Source organism: Portunus trituberculatus, chromosome 41, assembly GCF_017591435.1.
Source record: "Portunus trituberculatus isolate SZX2019 chromosome 41, ASM1759143v1, whole genome shotgun sequence".
In the NCBI taxonomy this organism is placed as follows: domain Eukaryota; kingdom Metazoa; phylum Arthropoda; class Malacostraca; order Decapoda; family Portunidae; genus Portunus; species Portunus trituberculatus.
Window position 1 is genome coordinate 29,266,063 of NC_059295.1, and position 19,665 is coordinate 29,285,727.

Sequence of the window (19,665 nt, forward strand, 5' to 3'; positions counted from 1 at the left end):
TCATTATTATCATTATCATTATTATTATTATTATTGTTATTATTATTATTATTATTATCATTATTACTATTATTACTATTATTAGTGTATAGTTATTTTGACAGGTTGGTGGAGGAGGTGAGAGGAAACGCAGTTCAACTCCCTGCAGCTGCGTTTCCTCTCACCTTCCCCACATTATTATTATTATTTTTTTTTTTCTATTATTATTATTATTATTATTATTATTATTATTATTATTATTATTATTATTATTATCATTATCATTATTATTATTATTATTATTATTATTATTATTATTATTATTAGAGAGAGAGAGAGAGAGAGAGAGAGAGAGAGAGAGAGAGAGAGAGAGAGAGAGAGAGAGAGAGAGATGAAAAAAGGATTACTGTTTTTTACTCGTTCATCCTACACCATTATTGCAATCTCTATCTTGTTCAGTATGATGACTTTGTTTCACCTGTCATAGGTGACGCTTCCATAATAACGAAGCAAGAAATTAATCTCAAGCCACTCGTTCACTCGAATTATAATCTTTACGTATTGCATTCTTTTTTTTTTTTTTCTATTCAGGATAAGTGGTTTTGTGAGAAGTTCTAAAGCTACCTTGGCTGATAAATGAACGGATTATAAGGGAGGAAAAAGAAACATTGTGAAAATAAGACGGACGTTGATTCTATTTCATTTTATTTCATTTATTTGTAAGCGTTTTTACTTTTTCCTTTAGTGTTGATTGTTTATGGCATCTTCTTTTTAATTTATTTCTCTCTCTCTCTCTCTCTCTCTCTCTCTCTCTCTCTCTTTAACCTTGTGTAACTGGCACCGGGAAGCGTAGGAGGAAAAGAGAATAGAGAAGAGAGATAAAAATAAAAGAGAGGTAAGAAGAACGTGGGAAGCTTGAGAAGAATAAACGAAAAGAGGATGAGGATGAAAAGGAGAGAAAAGAAAAAAAAAAAAGGAGAAAGAGCACCACTAGTTTTGTTTTTGCACACACACACACACACACACACACACACACACACACACACACACACACACACACACACACAGTGACCGATCGTTCGTGCCCTTCGTTTCTCTCCATCGCAGAATAATTTCAGTTCATCACTTCGCTACTCAAACAACAGTGCAATATTCATACACTCATTTTCGTCTCTTCAGGAGGGCAAATAGATAAAAAAAGACACTTACCACTTCTAAGTAAAGGTAATGCCGCTCACTTCTCTGTTTCTGTGATGTTTCTCTTTAAACTTCTATTATATAAACTGCATCATATAAAAAAAAAGAATGTATATTAAGCTTCTGCCGAGATGTATTGGAGAATGATTTAAGACTAAGACGTATTCAAAAGTTGTAACGTGTTAGTTTATTAAAAAAAATGGTTTGTTATTTTTTATAGACACGATGGCTTGAAAACGTGTGATCCTTCCTATTTATATTTTATATATTTAATCTTATTTAGTTTATTCCCGTACCATGTGTTGGTTTCTCTTACTTTAAGAAGAATGTACTAGAGTGAGGTATTGTAATAATTTGTGGCCGCCGTGGTACAGTGGAACCATGCGTGCTTTGGGATTCGAGGGGTCTCTAAGCGCACGGGTTCGAATCCTGTCCACGGTCTGAGTGCAGGTTGGGCTTCCTCACTCAGGGCAACGGTTTCCTAGCGGGTGGGCTTTGAGATAGGAGGTACCCTAAAAAGTATCCCCTTTAGCCCATAAATTCCCGTGAAAAGCCCACATAGTATGAATAAAAATAAATAAATCGAAAGAAGGTCCAAGGGTATAATAATACTGATACCTTTACAATGCAGGATATTTTCTTTCAGCCTCTTATAGGATGTTTGTCTGAAACCTTTGTCTAAATATATGCAATGTCTAATTTACTATTACTACTGATTTGCCAGATTGAAAACAACGTCCAGCCATTCCTGTTTTACTTCTTATAACACGTGGAGATTTATGACGCTTTAGAAGACATAATGATACTTTAACATAATATAATGATGTCTAGCTAATTATAAGATAGCGGTTATTTTTCTGATTCATAAACTTAATTATTTGTTTGCGGCAGGGAAAAGACTGGCGCAAAAACACCCATAAAAAGGGGAAAAATATTCGAGAAAATATTCTGTTCTAGCTAGATTTCTACATCCGTATAACACTTCACTGTTGGTTGCTAGGGGAGAAGGCTTGTTGGGAAAGAAAAAGGATAAAGAAACGTTTTGAAATATATAGAAGTGCACACTATCTTTAACTTTAATTAAGGCTATCCACTTTTCTTTTAACCTTATGAGTTAAGATACTGGACAATGTGACACTCCGTTAAACTATGAAATGGCAAAACTACTGAAGGTGAAGATTCGTTGTACTGTCGATGCAAATAGTCAGGTCAATATCTCGAGTAAAAGCAATGGTCAAAACGACGATGAAAACAAGTGAAGAGATAATAAAAAAAAAAAAAAAAAAAAACACCTATGCAATGATTTTTTCTTTACTTTTTAATGTTTTTCACGTCACTTTTTTTATGCTTCAGGTAAAGTAGATTTAGGGATTATATGAGATAAGGGAAGATAATCATGAGAGAGAGAGAGAGAGAGAGAGAGAGAGAGAGAGAGAGAGAGAGAGAGAGAGAGAGAGAGAGAGAGAGAGAGAGAGAGAGAGAGAGAGAGAGAGAGAGAGAGAGAGAGAGAGAGAGAGAGAGAGAGAGAGAGAGAGAGAGAGAGACCACTAGATAATTTCTAACGCAACTTTTTTGTTATATTACCATGAATAATATAACTCTCTCTCTCTCTCTCTCTCTCTCTCTCTCTCTCTCTGTGTGTGTGTGTGTGTGTGTGTGTGATGATGCTGAAAATCTTCCTATATCTCACTTCTAATCTCTAAATCTAGTTTTCCTGGAAGGCAAAAAGTGGAGGGAAAAAAATGGAATAGTATAGAGAAAAATTATCACTGCAGAGAGGAAGTGTTTTTGAAAAGTCAGTCAATGTAAGATGGTAATGTGAGGGGTCATCTCTTGCCCACCTGATGCTGATTCACGCATGATGGATGTAAATTAGGGAACTCTGCTTTAATGGTCCAACATGGAGTGACTTTTACTTGAAAAGTCACTGTATTGCTGGGAGTTGTGTGTTTATCATATACGTATAGTCTCGTGGATTAATATTTGGAGGCTGTGAAGAAAAGTACAGAGAGGGAAGACAAAAAGAAGAACCAGGAAGAAACACTGCTACTACTACTGTATTACTGCTAAAAAAATAAGAAATTAGAAATAAGAAGATGAAGAAAAAGAGGAATAACATCACCACCACTACCACCGATACTATCACCACTATACATAATAGCACCAACAAAATCGACATCTTTTCTTCTGTCACTCCTGCTTAACAAACTTCCTCCCTTACTGAAATTAGTCTTAACCTTTCCTCTACATCAGCCCGTGAACCAAAACATTTAAAGGTATTCACAACATACTTCCTGGAAGAGAAAGAGGTAGGAGGAAGAGGAGGAGGAGGAGGAGGAAGAGGAGGAGGAGGAAGAGGAGGAGGAGGAGGAGGAGGAGGAGGAGGAGAAGGAGGGGAGGAGAGCGTTCAAGGACTGAGTAGCATCATCACCACCACCTCGCCAACTTTCAAGAACAACAGTCAGCTGAAAGTAACGAAAAGAGAAACTCGAGTGTCTATTGATCCGAAACATGCTCCGGTCAAATTGTTCCGTTACTCGTATTCTCCAACCGTGCTTCCCTCCTCCCATCCCTTCCATGCACGTCTGGCTCGCGGCTCTCGGCGACTCAGCGATAAAACTGCTCAGAAGTGGCGGAGGCGATGGAGTGAGGCGAAGTACACGCTCGAGATCTGAAGCACCGATCTCTATCACTTCTCTACACGGTTATGTATTGGTGGAACGGTTCAGAATAAGTAAATTTATCAAAATTATCTTGGACACCGGCGATCATTGGCTAGATGTGTACTTTCAGTGTCCCTTTTTTTTTTTTTTTACCATGTGGGCTTTATATATGAATTTATGGGTTAAAGGAGGTATTTTTGGGGGCATCTCCTATCTCAAAGTCCACCCGCTAGGAAACCGTTGCCCCGAGTGAGGAAGCCCAACCTAAACTCGGACCGTGGACAGGACTCGAACCCGTGCGCTTGGAGACCCTCGGACGACAAAGCACGCATGGTTCCACTGCACCAAGGGTTGGCTCTCCACCTTTTCTCTTTCTTGGTTTACATATACCTATTTCTATTTAAAGATGAGTACATTTATCAAGCTCACCTTGGGCAGTGGTGATTGTTGCGACTGTATTGGTGAAATGTCTCCCTTCAGTGTTCTTCTTCCAAATCCATAAGAGGTTCAACTGAAAAAAATATCAGGTTTTAATAGTTATGTACTTTATTTATATTGATTTGTTATCAATCTATATCATATTTCAATTTTCCAAGATAGCCATCCTCTCTCAAGGCGTAGATATAAACGATGGAGTGGTGGGCAGTCACTGGTACACAGCTCCCGTATGCTCATAAATTTCACGCGTCAGTATCTTTGACTTTGGGGTAAATTGAATCTCCATACATTCAGTTGTCAAGGCGCAGTTGGATGACGTTAAAAAGAAACATTTTATCTCCCACGCAGTCCATGGAAAAGTATGGAGTAAGAAACTGCAACGGCTCCTACGCGTCATGTTTCTGTTAAACTTCCCTGTCATATTCGCGTTAATATTCACATATAAAAACCTAACGATATATTCTTGTTCTTTTACTTTTACTTCGAGAGACTACCGCGTGTAGATCTGATGTGTTCTTCTTATAGCTTCCCTTATTTCCTGATGTTCTTATGTCATATCTTCTTTAGAATTACAAGGCTAAAGGAGTAAATCTCATGTATCTTTCACGAAGCTTCTGTTAATAATGTTGATGAGCTTCAGCATTTCTTCCCCACACTTCCTCTCACACCGCCAGAGGTAACCCGAAGCTTGGGGTAAGTTGAAATTAGTCATCAAACTCTGGCTGCTACGATATATTGTTTTGTGTAGTCGTGTGTGTGTGTGTGTGTGTGTGTGTGTGTGTGTGTGTGTGTGTGTGTGTGTGTGTGTGTGTGTGTGTGTGTGTGTGTGTGTGTGTGTGTGTGTGTGTGTAGGAATACGTAGAGCATGATAGTGATCTGAAGCTAGTAACATAGTGGATCAATATAAAGGTGGCTCTAGAAGTTCATGAAACATCTTTTATTTCACGGATGTTCAATGATTACCGAAAAAAAGTAATATTTTGGTATGACGTTCTCTGATTGGCGATCGCTGTATTGCTTAACGAATCAGATCTTTTAATAAGGCATTGGAGTATTTTTTAGATGCAACTTGAAGGGTTATGGAACACTCTAGAGTAGAAAGACAGGAACTTTGTGTGGTGTTCCATGGTAGAAAGGCGGGAGAATTTTGTGGTGTTCTATGGTGGAAAGAAGGGAGAGTTGTGTGGTGTTCTATGGTGGAAAGAAGGAAGGGTTGTGTGGTGTTCTATGGTGGAAAGATAGGAAGATTATGTGGTGTTCTATGGTGGAAAGATAGGAAGATTGTGTGGTATTCTATGGTGGAAAGACGGGAGGGTTGTGTGGTGTTCTATGATGGAAAGACGGGAGGATTGTGTGGTGTTCTACGGTGGAAAGACAGGAAGGTTGTGTGGTGTTCTGTGGTGGAAAGAGGGGAGGGTTGTATCGGGTTCAAAGTTCGAAAGACAAGAAGGTTGTGTCGGGTTTTATTGTAGAAAGACGGCAAGATTCTCCAGACCCCACTTGAGAGCCGCGTCTTTTTCCATTCTGGGTCGGGCATTCAGACAGGTCGTGGTGCGGAAGTGGCAGTGGGAGGGAAATCCTTTGAAACAGGGTTTGCCCTTCCTCTTGAACTAACAATGATATAAAGAATCTTCGATGATTCACTGGATTTGTGAATTGAATGCTCTGAAAGATGATCGAGTCTAGTGGGCAGTTTTTGCTGGATCACCTAGCACAGAGTGGCTCTTCAAGATGAAAAGGTATCAAGTGACCGCATTGTAGAAGGCCATTACTGATGACTCTGTAAAAAGACACTTCCTTTGAGGAGGAGATAAGTTTTCTTTGTGACTAATCCATTTCGCTGGTGACGTCATGATCCCCACAGGATTTGTAAGACTCGCATTACTTACCTACACAACTGCCCACCTGCCTGCTGAGCTTCCTAACTACTTACTTACTATACAGAGGGCTAGCTTTACGTAAAAAAAAAAAAAAAACAGTTATAGATTTATTCCTTTAGAGTTTTCTTTATTCACTATGTCTGTTCAGGATTTTCATTTTCATTTTCCTCACTGATATTTTGCTTGGGAAATTCAGTTAGGTTGCCATAAATCAGCAACATCATCCCCAGCTTTGATGAATCTAGTGCTTGACAAAGGCTTTCTTCTCATCAATGGCAGCTGTTCTAACCCAACGTAGGAAAAATATCTATATCTAGTCCTCTGACTGCCTTGTCCTATAGTTACCCTTTAAACTTGACTACAACACCTGAATCAGTAACACGTTTTATTGCACACACACACACACACACACACACACACACACACACACACACACACACACACACACACACACACACACACACACACACACACACACACACACACACACACACACACACACACACACACACACACACACACACACACACACACACACACACACACACACACACACACACACACACACACAAACACAGATTCAACATAAACACATCAGACCTTCATTATATTGCTTTGTTAAACTATTATACAAATAAAAAACAGTTGCATCTCTGACATTCTCTGATGTACTGACTCACATGATAACAAAGTGAATGAGCTGAAGTTTTGATAGTGTACATGTAAATTTGTACCGTTCAAATTCAAAGGTAGAAAGCTTTTATAAAAAAAATAGTGAATTTCAACAGAGAAAATAAGTAGAAATCAAACACCAATGTTTATTACTTCTGTCACCCATATGTGGTGCTATAATTGACACCGAACGAAGACACTAAGAAAATTTCAAAAAACTTTCCTACTAATTTGAAATTTGGCTACGTACTTTCTTTTTCAGAGACCGACACTTTTATAGGGCATTTTTTCCATCGTTAGCCAGAGCTCCACTTACATAGAAACAACACAACTTCAACTGCAGTCAAAAAGTATCGTTCAATATTCAATAGGCAGTTCTTCGTTCACCATCGAAGCACACCAAGTACTGAATCCACTCCGATGTTCAGTCATTCTTCATTCTTGATAATCAGACACAGCTTGACTACTGTATCATGAACTGCCATTGCTCACCGCTCTGTCCTCTCATGTATTCACTCGTGACATTGGCATCCACGAACGATTCATTTTGTTTCTCCCTTTTTCGTCGAATTTTTTATGGTGTTCAGTCATTGTGAAGACCCACAATTCGCCTCACTGAACATTATGGTCCATCCATCGTTGCAGGTATTGACTTTTACCTTTAATTTGTGTGCCTGTATGCAACAGTTTTCTCGCGTTTACTGTACAGTCCATCATTCCAGTGCTTTCTCTTTTACGTGTTCCTATTGTTTTTGCACGGTAAGTCTTCATTGGCCTGTAACGCCTGACCCATATCACAGTGGATGGAATAGACGAAATCATACCCTTCAGAACTACAAGCGACAATTTTCTGTCTCGTCCTTGAATTAACTTAATGTTTTCTATTGTATTTCTTCAAAATCTCCTCCTCTCCATCTGTAGGCGTCCTCTTTCCCATCTTTAATTCAATCACATCTCTCCCACACTTTCTTTCTTCAATATTTTTTTTTCTTGCCAAGTTATCTGCAGGCGTCTTCTGTCTCCTCTTCCCTCTATTTTCATCCTTCATTGCACTTTTTTCTTCTCTCCTTAACTCTACTTTCTCAACATCTGGAGGTAATTTCTGTCTCATCTTCAATTTAATTATATCTTTCTCCACTTATTTTCTTTTAGACCTCCTCCTATATCCACCTGTAGGCGTCTCTTGTCTCATACGCAATATAATTTCATCATTCCCAGATCTTTTATCCCCTATGATATTTTTCTTTCAGCTCACCTCTAACTATCTTGTCTCTTAAGCTTATTTTTCCCTTCAATATTATTCGTCTAAAACTCTTCCTTTGTTCACCCAAGTCTATTCCCCTTCATAGTCTTAGTAATTCATAGTCATCCAACGCTGGCCACGTCCACTCGACGATCGCCCTAAGAAAATACAAGAGGCAGGTGACAGGTGAAGGTACCAAAAGTTATATTGTGTTGTCATAAAAAGAAACAGAAAACTGTTGAAGGCATTGTGACGAGAATGTTCTGGAATAAAAGTCGTCGTAGATTATGTTCTGATGTTAGTGAAAAAGCAGAATATGTGAGATTTAATTGTAAAATATTAGAAGTTGTACTATCTGTTGTCATCAAAGCAGGAAACAAAAGTCTTTGTGGTGAAAATTGAAGGGATTTGAAGGGAAGAAAAATGCCTTTGCTATAATCTTGGCGAGTAAAATAAAAATAAACGTGTTTGATTTAGCAATTGAATGTCACTTGTTATGTTGTCGTAAAAAAAAAAAAAAATGTCCTGAAGACGTTGCGATGCAAAACAAACAAAAGAAGAACATGCAGAAGGAAAAAGCATATCCTGATACAAAGGCCGGCAAAGATTATATTGCATTTTGTGCTAATAAAACGTGCATGATTTTAATGAAATAGACACAGCAAAAATGGGAAGAAAAACAAAAACAAACAAACAAAGAAACAAACAAAAATAAATAGAAAGGATGAACGAAACAAAGCGTAATGATTGTAAAAAGAAAAGATAAAAGAAAGAAAAAAAGAGAGGATTATAAAAATACGCCGCCAAAATCGAACAGCAGAAAAAAAAACGAAACAGATATCTGAAAAAAAGATGAAGGGGAAAAAAAAACTGCATTGCAGGTAAAAGTGCAAATGACATCAACGATAGTCAAAAATGCGTCATAAAAGTGCAAAATATTCTGCAAAGGTGGGGGGAGGTTGGACACAAGCTGAGAGAGAGAGAGAGAGAGAGAGAGAGAGAGAGAGAGAGAGAGAGAGAGTGGGGGGGGAGGCGGGAACAGGGACGCGCTTCACCTGCAGGGCCGCGGCGAGACGAAGCTGTGGGCGGACGGGAGCTGGCGGCGATCACACGCAATCCCGCCAGATTAAAGCAGAGCATAATGACTTCCTCTTTTTATAATCGCTTGTCGCGCTTCTGAAACTCTGCGGTAGACGAAAATCCCTCATTTTGGACGGCTGGTGGTTTGATTATTTTCCCCTCTCTTTTATAGACACTGATTTCTTTGTCCCACTGGCCTATTGCGTGTTCATGAAGGATACGTGTGGCTGAGAGTGTGTTCAGGTGTGTCTTTTAATTCAGTTCATCTGCTGGTTTGGTGCATTGTCTAACCTGTTCTCTCTCTCTCTCTCTCTCTCTCTCTCTCTCTCTCTCTCTCTCTCTCTCTCTCTCTCTCTCTCTCTCTCTCTCTCTCTCTCTCTCTCTCTCTCTCTCTCTCTCACCTTCTAGGTTTCGTACTTTTTTCCCTCTTTTCTCTCTCTTTTTTTTTTTTTTTTATCTATGTTCGTATATTGTTTTCTTTGTCGCTGAAATCCTCTCCATGTGTGTGTTTAATTTAGTTGCTGGTCGGATGTGCTGTTTGATCTGCTTTTTTCTCTTACAATCTGGGTCTTTTCTTCCCGCCTATTGTACGAGGCTTATTGTTCTTTTTTTGTCTCTTTATTATACTGTGTTTCTTTCAGTTCTTATGACCTGTTTCCTCTCACTCCTTGCTCTTTTCCTACTCTTTCATTGTTCTTCGTCTCATTATCCGAAGTTTACATATTGCTCATTTTGCCTCATCACCATTTTCATTGTTATTACTCTTCCTCTCAGTATATGGCTGTTGTTCTACGCTCCTCTTTCTCTTATTCTTATATTCCAGGCATCATAAGTAGCGTGGTTCAGGTCTTAAGTCATGTATCCTGCGTTAGATCCTGGCTTTTCATTTCGTTCTTTTATCATGCATCTTCTTTACAGTAATACGTATTGGAAACTCTCCTCTGCTATAATGTTTGCTTGAGTTCATTAGGTCGTATATCAACTTGGAGAATTTTATCTGTCTTTTTGCTTTACCTCATTGTTATGGTTGCCGAAAATATGATGTCAATCAATATTTTTTACTTTAATTTTCTCTTTTGCCTATTATCTTACATTATTCCATCTAATCTTCTTTCTTATCCCTCATCTTTTCTCATTACTTCTTCTCTTCCGTATTTCTGGGATTCATTAAATAATTCCTCTCATCCTTCCTTTTACCTCTTATATCTTATTCCATCAATTTTTTTCTTATCTCTCATTTGATTTTTCATCTTATCTTTCACATTATTTTTCCTCTTAATTCTTATTCATCTAATCACTCCTCGTTTTACATATCTCTCTTTCGTTTTCCTCAGCTTCAGTTTACGCAGTGGCAAGAAGGAAGTATGCGTGATCTTCCTTGTTCTTTTCTCCTCTGCTAAGATTGACCTCCAATTTGTAATATCACAGATTCTCGCTCATGTGTAGTCATGAGTTTGGATTATTCTATCACTGCCCAACCACTCTTACCAATGCGGGAGATGTATGTGCATTGTTTAGATATCCGTATGGGTATTGTTAATAGAATTTTTTTTATGCAAGAGGGGAAGCCTGCCAGGGGCAAGAAAAAGTAAAATAAAAAGGCCAACTTGATTGCTAGTACCTTTAAAGATCCAAGAGTTAGCCAAAGGTCAGGGACAAATGAATTGAAACCTCCCTCTTAAAAGAAACCAAGTCGTAGGAAGATGGAATTATAGAAACAGGCAGGGAGTTCCAGAGTTTACCAGAGAAAGGTATGGATGATTAAAAGTACTGGCTAATTCTTGCATTAATGAGTTGGATAGAATAGGGGTGAGAGAAAGAAGAAAGCCTTGTGCAGCGAGGCCGCAGGAGGGAAACATGCAGTTAGCAAGTTCAGTAGAGCAGTTAGCATGAAAATAGCGATAAAAAATAGAAAGAGATGCAACATTTCGGCGGTGAGAAAGAGGCTGAAGACAGTCAGTCAGAGGAAGGGAGTTGATGAGACGAATAGCTTTTGATTTCACCCTGTCTAATAAAACTGTGTGAGTGGAACCTCCCAAACATGAGAAGAGATCTCAATACAAGGACGGATAAGGCCCTTGTACAGAGTTAGCGCGGTTGGAGGGGCGAGAAAAACTGGAGGAGACGCCTCAGAACACCTCATTTCATAGAAGGTGTCTTAGCAAGAAGTGAGATGTGAAGTTTCCAGTTAAGATTATGAGTACAGGACAGACCGAAGATATTCAATGTAAAAGATGGGGGACAGCTCATTGTCATTGAAGAAGAGTGGAGAGTTGTCTGGAAGGTTGTGTCGAGTTGAGAGATGGAGAAATTGAGTTTTTTGAGGCGTTGAACACTAATAAGTTTTCTCTGCCCCAATCAGAAATCTTAGAAAGACCAGATGTCAGGCGATCAGTGGCGTCCCTGTGTGATCTGTTGACTTCCTGAAGGGTTGGGCGTCTCTGAAAAGACACTGAAAGATGTAGCGTGGTATCATCAGCGTTGGAGTGGATAAGGCAAGAAGAAAGAGAATGGGTGACAGGACAGAACCCTGAGGAACACCAGTATTAATAGATTTATGAGACGAACAGTAGCCGTCTACCATGGCTGCAATAGAACGATAAGAAAGGATACTTTAGAATAAAGTTACATAGGAAAGGATAAAAACCGTAGGAGGGCAGTTTTGAAATGAAAATCTTCTGATAAGTCTAACGCAACAGCAAAAGTTTCACCGAAATCTTTAACAAAGGATGACCAAGACTCAGTAAGGCAAGCCAGAATATCACCAGTAGAGCGACCTTGACGGAAGCCACAATACCGATCAGATAGAAGATTTAATCTCTTGTTTGTCGGAAGTTTATGAATCTATCCTCAATGGAAAGATTCTTAAACATCTGTCACTTCAAAAACTTCTATCTGATCGCCAGTATGGTTTCCGTCAAGGTCGCTCTACTGGTGATCTTCTGGCGTTCCTTACTGAGTCTTGGTCATCCTCTTTTAGAGATTTCGGTGAAACTTTTACTGTCACGTTAGATATATCAAAAGCTTTTGATAGAGTCTGACACTAAGTTTTGATTTCAAAACTGTCCTCCTTTGGTTTCTATCCTTCTCTCTGCAACTTTATCTCAAGTTTCCTTTCCGACTGGAGGCTGGGTGGCGTAGTTGGTTAAAGCTGCTCGTGATCGGGCCTCGGGTCTAAGCGGCCCGGGTTCAAGTCCTTGCCAAACCTAGTTGCCCGGTGGGAGATGTAGCGTTCTCCCGTTAACCCTAGCGGTGCCATATGATCTTAGCTGATGCGGCTCCTAATGGAATGATTTCCATTTTCCTTTCCAACTATCCTATTGCAGCCGTGGTAGATGGCCACTGTTCTTCTCCTAAATCTATTAATAGTAATGTTCCTCAGGGTTCTGTCCTGTCTCTCACTCTCTTTCTATTATTCATTAATGATCTATTTAAGCAAACTTCTTGCCCTATCCATTCCTACGCTGATGAAACCACCCTACATCTTTCCACGTCCTTTTGGAGTCGAGCAACCATTCAGGAAGTCAACAGGTCACGCAGGGACGCCACAGAACGCCCTACTTCCATCCTTCCTAAGATTTCTGATTGGGGTAGAGAAAATTTATTAATGTTTAATGCCTCAAAAACTCAATTCCTTCATCTATCAACTCGACACAACCTTCCAAACAACTATCCCCTCTTCTTCAATGACACTCAACTGTTTCTCTCTTCTACACTGAATATCATCGGTCTGTCCTTTACTCATAATCTTAATTGGAAACTTCACATCTCATTTCTTGCTAAACAACTTCTATCAAGTGGAGCGTTCTGAGGCGTCTCCGCCAGTTTTTCTAGCCCATCTGTACAAGGGCCCTTATCTGTCATTGTATGGAGTACTCTTCCATGTTTGGGGAGATTCCATTCACACATTTTTATTAGATAGGGTGGAATCAAAAGCTTTTCGTCGCATCAACTCCCTTCCTCTGACTGGCTGTCTTCAGCCTCTTTCTCACCGCCGGAATGTTGCATCTCTTTCTATCTTTTATCGCTATTTTCATGCTAACTGCTCTACTGATCTTGCTAACTGCTTGCTTCCCCTCCTCCAACGGCTTCGTTGCACAAGGCTTTCTTCTTCTTCTCATCCATATTCTGTCCAACTCTAATACAGGAATTAACCAGTACTCTCAATCATTCATACTTTTCTCTGGTAAAGTCTGGAACTTCCTGCCTGTTTCTGTATTTCCATTTTCTTACGTCTTAACTTCTTTTAAGACGGAGGTTTCAAGACATTTGTCTCTGTCTTTAGGCTAATTTTTTCCAATTTTTTAAGGAATCCTCATTTGAAGTGGGCCTTTATTTCAAATATTCTGTTACCCTTGGTTAATTTCCCTCTTGCATAAAAAAATTATTTGAGAATCTTCCTATTGAGTATAGATTAAAAAACTTTAGACAAGCAAGAAATTAAAACTATAGCTCGATAGTTTGAGGGATTAGAACGATCACCTTTTTCAGGAAAAGGTTGAATGTAGGCAAACTTCCAGCAAGACAGAAAGGTAGAAGTCGACAAACATAGTTGAAGGAGTTTGGCCAAGCAAGGTGCAAGCACGGAATCACAGTTTTTGAGAACAATAGGAGGGACTCCATCAGGAAATGGAAAACATCATAGAAATCTCTGCGAATGGGTAGGGAGACAGAAAGTGCTCCACTTTAGAAGTTAAATAGTCAAAGAATTCACTAAAATCAGAGGACTTAGGGGAGAGATAGACAAAACAGATAAATATAGTTCGAGAGTGAGTATTGAGTCAAAGCCAGATGGTTGAAAACTCGGAAAATTCAAGGGCGTGGGCAAGAGAGCAAGTCAAGTCATTGCGCACATGACGCAACATCCAGCTTTGGAGCAAAAATGATGATAGAGGAAGTAGGAGTGAATAGAGAAGGGGCTACTGTCAGTTGCTTTGGTGAGGAAAAGAAAATGTGGTTTAGTAAAGCAGAGGTGGTGCTCTATAGATTGAAAATTAGATCTAAGACCACAAATGTTGCAGCAGTTAATGATGAAAAAGTTGAGGAAGATATTAAAACATTTTTGGTTGCTACCGAGAGAGCAGTCCGACCTGCTGACATTTATAGTCCCCTCCCCAAAAGGGGACTCCGGGGTGAACTCCACGTTGAATAGTTAGTGGATAAGAGGATGGTAGTGTAGTGGTAGTGGTAGTGGTAATGATAACAGTAGTAGTAGTAATAATAGTAATAGCAGTAATATCCAATTCTCTTGTTATAGGCATAGGCATAACAACAGTTTCAGTAGTGGTAGTGGCAGTAATAGTGCTAATAGTAGTAGTAGTAGTAGTAATAGTAGTAGTAGTAGTAGTAGTAGTAGTAGTAGTAGTAGTAGTAGTAGTAGTAGTAGTAGTAGTAGTAGTAGCAGTAGTAGTAGTAGTAGTAGTAGTAGTAGTAGTAGTAGTAGTAGTAGTAGTAGTAGTAGTAGAAGTAGTAGCAGCAGCAGCCGAATAATCAATAGCTGTTGTTTAGCAATTGATTTACTGATATTGATTTGTTCCGCTTAGTACTTGACAGAATTGTGTGTGTGTATGTGTGTGTGTACAAACGCACAATGTCCGCCAGCTTGTTCTTATTAAGAAAAAAAAAATTCCCGAGAATTAGTCAGAAGTTCAAGTTGACATGATTAATTTACGTGGTGAAGATTTTTTTCTTTTATGTACGAGGAGAAAACTGGCCAAGGACAACAAAACAATAAAACAAAAAGTTCCACTGAGACGCCAGTCCTTGAACAGGGTCGAGAGAGTTTGCTAAAAGAATGTGATAAAATAATGTCTTCAGACGTACCTCTTAAATGAGTTTAGGTCATAGGTAGATGAAAATACAGAAGTAGCCAGGTAGTTCCAGAATGAATGGTAGCAATAGTGATGGCATGGTACCTTGCGAAATCATAGCATGGGCGGCGTGTGGGTGTGGTGCGGATGTGCTGGAAGGGGACATTGTGAGGGTACGGTGATGTGACATAATGGGGGTGGGGAGATGGATTGGTGAGGGAAGGGTGTGGCGGGGCGTGGCGGGGCGTGGGCTCTGACAAAAGAGTGAGGGTGTTTCTCTTTACTGGAGGTCAACGCACCGAAGAAAGATTTATAAGAAGTTCTGAATGCAAACACGAGCAGAGTAATCTAGCTTGCTCTCCTGTGCTGAGATCCGGGGCAACACTCACAACTCATGAATGCATGATAAAAGAGATCTATTTGCGTTAAATATTCAAGGTTTTCCATTTGAAACACGAAATTGAACTACATTTCTGACTTTGGTGAACATAGTCATACATGGCAAACTTTTACGATTTCATGATATACACTCAGTCTTGTTTTTCTCCTAATTTTGTATTCATTCACGAAATACTAAACTAGATATCTGATGCAATGAATTCAAACTAAATGTAGAAAAGATGTGAAATAGTGTGAAATATTAACCATTGTAGACATAAACCTTTTTCATTAATGGAGGAGGAAAACCATCCAAGGGCAACGAAACATAAAAAAGAAAACCCACTTGAAATGCTGGTTCCCTGAAAGAGTAGTAAAGAATCAGCCAAATTTCAGGAACAAGTTTCTTGGAACTTCCCTCTTAGAAGAAGACGGAAATACAGAAGCAGGCAGGGAGTTCCAGAACTTACCAGAGGAAGATAAGATTGAGAGTACTGGTTAACTCTTGCGTAGAGAGTTGGACAGAATAGGAGTGAGAGGAAGAAGAAAGCCTTATTTACTGTGCCTATCTCAGTCATGTTAAAATGTGGAGACCATATTTGATAAGATACATTACACTTGTCCTCCCTAAAAGATTCAACAGTATCATAGACCATAGACTCAAATCCTTTGCTGTGCCTACCTCAGACGCATAGACGTTAAAAGGAGGAAGATTACCACGAGTTCGAGTCTTTTATCAGGCATACCACGCTTGTCACCCAAAACTTAACTTGATAGATCCAAGCCACAAAATGACTAATCGATTGTAGCGCAGTCATGAGAAAATAGTCAATATAAACACTACTAATACCTCCTTTCAAACTCGAGCCTACAGGCAATGGAGGCGATCTCTTTAGACTCTTTGTTCGTGGTCAGTGACAGGGCATTGTTCCTACACTACACCTCTCACAAGTGACCTGCTTTTTGGCTAGAATGTTTTCTTATTCCAGGCGACGATCTACTCATCTAAACCTCTCAATTGTTTTGTTTTTTTCCTGGAGCTTAAGATGATTATCTGCAGCAAGTTTACAGTGAAATTCTGAAAGGCGCTTCTCATAACAGAAAATGCAATAGAATAACTAGAACTTTTTAATGCTAGCAGGATTGCTTTTGTCGTCTACTAATAAAATTCAAATGAAGATATTAATAATAGGTGTTGTTTTGTTTTTAGCAGGCAGTGTTAAAACTTGTATAGTGTTTGCAGAGGCTCACTGACTGATCGACCATTGTCTGCAAACTGCGATATACAGTCAGGTACAATTCAGTTATACGTGAATAGTAAACTTCTGCGTGTACTGAAAAAAAAGATATACGTATACATTCACTTTTTCTCTAACGTTACGGATAGGAGCTGACCGAACTCTAATTTCAGGATAAGTTTCAGAGGTTTCAACGTAGAGTAATTGTTCCAAGTACAGAAAGTCAACTATTGAATAAAATGTCCTGCACACTAAAAAGAGGAGTTAACAAAATGAAATAATAAGAAAAAATTCAACAAAGAGAAAACCATGGTATATTTATCCTCATTATGGAGAAATGTGTGATCATACTGATATTTAAAGAAAAGGAAGACATTTAGACATCAGAAAACTACTCGTAGGTAATATTTAGGAGTCTCACACTTACTATGAAAATGTGAGCATATATCTCCAATATCTAGAAGGAAAACCGACACTACAGGAAGAACAGTTCAGGTTTACGTGTATTCTAGGAAACGACGGTGAATTAAATCATGGCGCAACAATACTTCCCGTGAAGCAAAACGGATTTATTCATGAAGTCTGATGAAAAAATGCCACGAGTAGATTATAGTGACGTTATGCTTAGTGCCACGTGAAAAATTAAGGCGATGAGAAGATTAATGTTCACGCTGTAATATTCTTCACATGTGATTGCAAAACAACAGATACGAAGAGACTGGGAATAAACACCGACTTACAGGAATAAATATTCATTGAAAATAAAATCCGATTAAATTACCATATCTTGATATTCACTCATGATCGAAAGACAAAAATATAACAGGAGACATAATAAACACAGGTTTACAAGAATAGACGTTTATAGAAATTCGACAAAATAATGTAGGAAAAATCTGAGGTGGAAAAGAGAAAGGTAAAGCAACAATATTTTACATGCTCATAAAACAACAGGTTACAGGTTACCTCCCAGGAAGGGAAAAAATGTTATTCGAAATCCAAAGCTAAAAGTGAAACAGAAACAACCATATTATTATAAAATTACAGGGGCGGTACTTATAAAAAGTCATAATGCTATGAATCTGTAATAAGCCCTGAAAATGGAGGAAATTTTACATAGATATTTCATAAACTAAGTCTATCATAAGCGCCATAAAATTGTAAGAAAATTATCTGCAATGCTATGATTTTTTTCGGAGGTGTCATAAGGCTTAAGAATCGCACTTAAGTCAGCATGGCCAAGTAAGTCACAAACAAATCCGTGTGCGCTAACCAAGGAGATTTCGTTCTTGTAAACTGAGTGAGCTGATCTCAATAAAAGATACAGATTAGCCTGTGCTGATATTGTGGCTTGGTGATCTTGAGACAAACATTGACCAACAAAGTGCTCTCTCTGGAAATTCTCTTTATAAAGCTTATGAGTAACAAGATTAATCTCAAGATCAATTAAGTTTTCTTGTTCTCATGACGGTGTCCGAGTTGTTATTGTTGCTGTTGTCTTTGTAATTACTTGTGGTGGTGGTGGAATTTTTGTGGTGATAAAAAACGAGGCATTCGAGTGGTGACTGCTTATTACTATTTACTTTTGAAGCTGCCTTCTGGTGGTAGATCTTGTTTTAGGGGCTAGTTTTCTTAATTCAAGATATATACAGTTTAATAACTACATAACGGCCATGAAACAAATATAGTGTACAGTTATCTTGTTATTTTTTATCTATTTCTCTATCAATTAACGTATATTTTATATACATATATGTGCTAACAAACTCAGCCATAACTAAATAACTCATTGCTATGGCAGAGGTTATGAAAAACCCATAGTCATTATGATAAAGTTATGAATTTTCATAACTAAGAGTACTTCTTTTTAGGAGGATAGACTCAAGCAACAGTAAATAATAAAAACTGAATTATACAAGGAAATCTAATGAGAGACATATAATGTGCAAATAATGTGAGAAAATGACTAAGGTAGAAATCTAAAGTTGGGAAAAGGAAGATAAAACAAATATTCTTAATATTCACATATGACCACAAAAATATTTAATAATAATAATAATAATAATAATCGGAGACAGAAACTGAGCTCTGACTTACACTAGTAGTGTTTATAGAAAGAAGAAAAGTATGTAAATATTCTTCCAGTATTGAAGAGACAAATATTGAATTGCCATTTCCTAAAACTGTCTAACCTACGCAACTTAACTACAGTAAAAGTAAGGCTTTTCCAGTTCAGTGGCCCCACACGGACGAGCCCATCCACTATAGAACGTCGAAAACGCCACTTGTGTAGCGTTTCCTAGGGAACCTTGTTACAAGTGTTTTTATTTACTCCTATCATTGAGGTTATCAAGGTATTGTTACAAGATATCTATCTGTATGAACAGACCGACTAAATTACTGACTAACTGACTGACTTAAATGTTTGCTTCCATTTACTGTTTTATGTCATATCTTTCCTTACTCCTTCACCAATCTGAAATGCCTTCTCTACTTTTACAGACACCTCCACACATTATATTCGTTGGAAACTGGAAAATCTTTTCTCTTTATTCCCTTATTTCTTGTAGATGTTTTGTAAAGATTTCATACATCGCTTTTAATGTTGTGAATTGTTATATGTATGGAATATGCCTTACTGTATGGAGGATTCCACTCATACCTTGGACAGTCGTCCTCTTACATAAAGAAATATCGTAGTGAAATGGATAAAATGATACTGATAGAGGAATATCAAAACACTTCTGAAACTAAACTGACACTGATTTGGAAATCCTTGCTTTTACCTTTTAATGAAGTTTATGTAAGAGAAGAACTTGGCCAAGGGCAACATAAACGATTAAAGAAAAGGCCTACTTAGAGGCCATTTCCCGATCAGGTCCGATAGGGTTAGCCAAAAGAATAGGATAAATGTTTTGAAACTTCCCTCTTAAATGAATTCAAGTCATAGGAAAATGGAAACACAGCACTAAGTAGGAAGTTCCAGAGTTAACCAGAGAAAGAGATGAATGACTGAGAGTACTGATTAACTCTTGAATTAGGGAGGTGGACAGAATAGTGGTGAATGATTGAGAGTATTGGTTAACT

At 38.4% G+C, this 19,665-nt stretch overlaps 1 long non-coding RNA gene across 1 annotated transcript in view; it reads right to left on the reverse strand.

Annotated features, from left to right (window-relative positions):
* Nucleotides 1-4,268: 4,268 nt before the first annotated feature.
* LOC123516825 overlaps nucleotides 4,269-19,665 on the reverse strand; it is a 73,361-nt gene continuing 57,964 nt past the window's right edge. The window contains exon 3 of the long non-coding RNA XR_006678288.1: nucleotides 4,269-4,350. This is a non-coding gene — a long non-coding RNA (uncharacterized LOC123516825). The remainder of the gene's footprint in view (nucleotides 4,351-19,665) is intronic.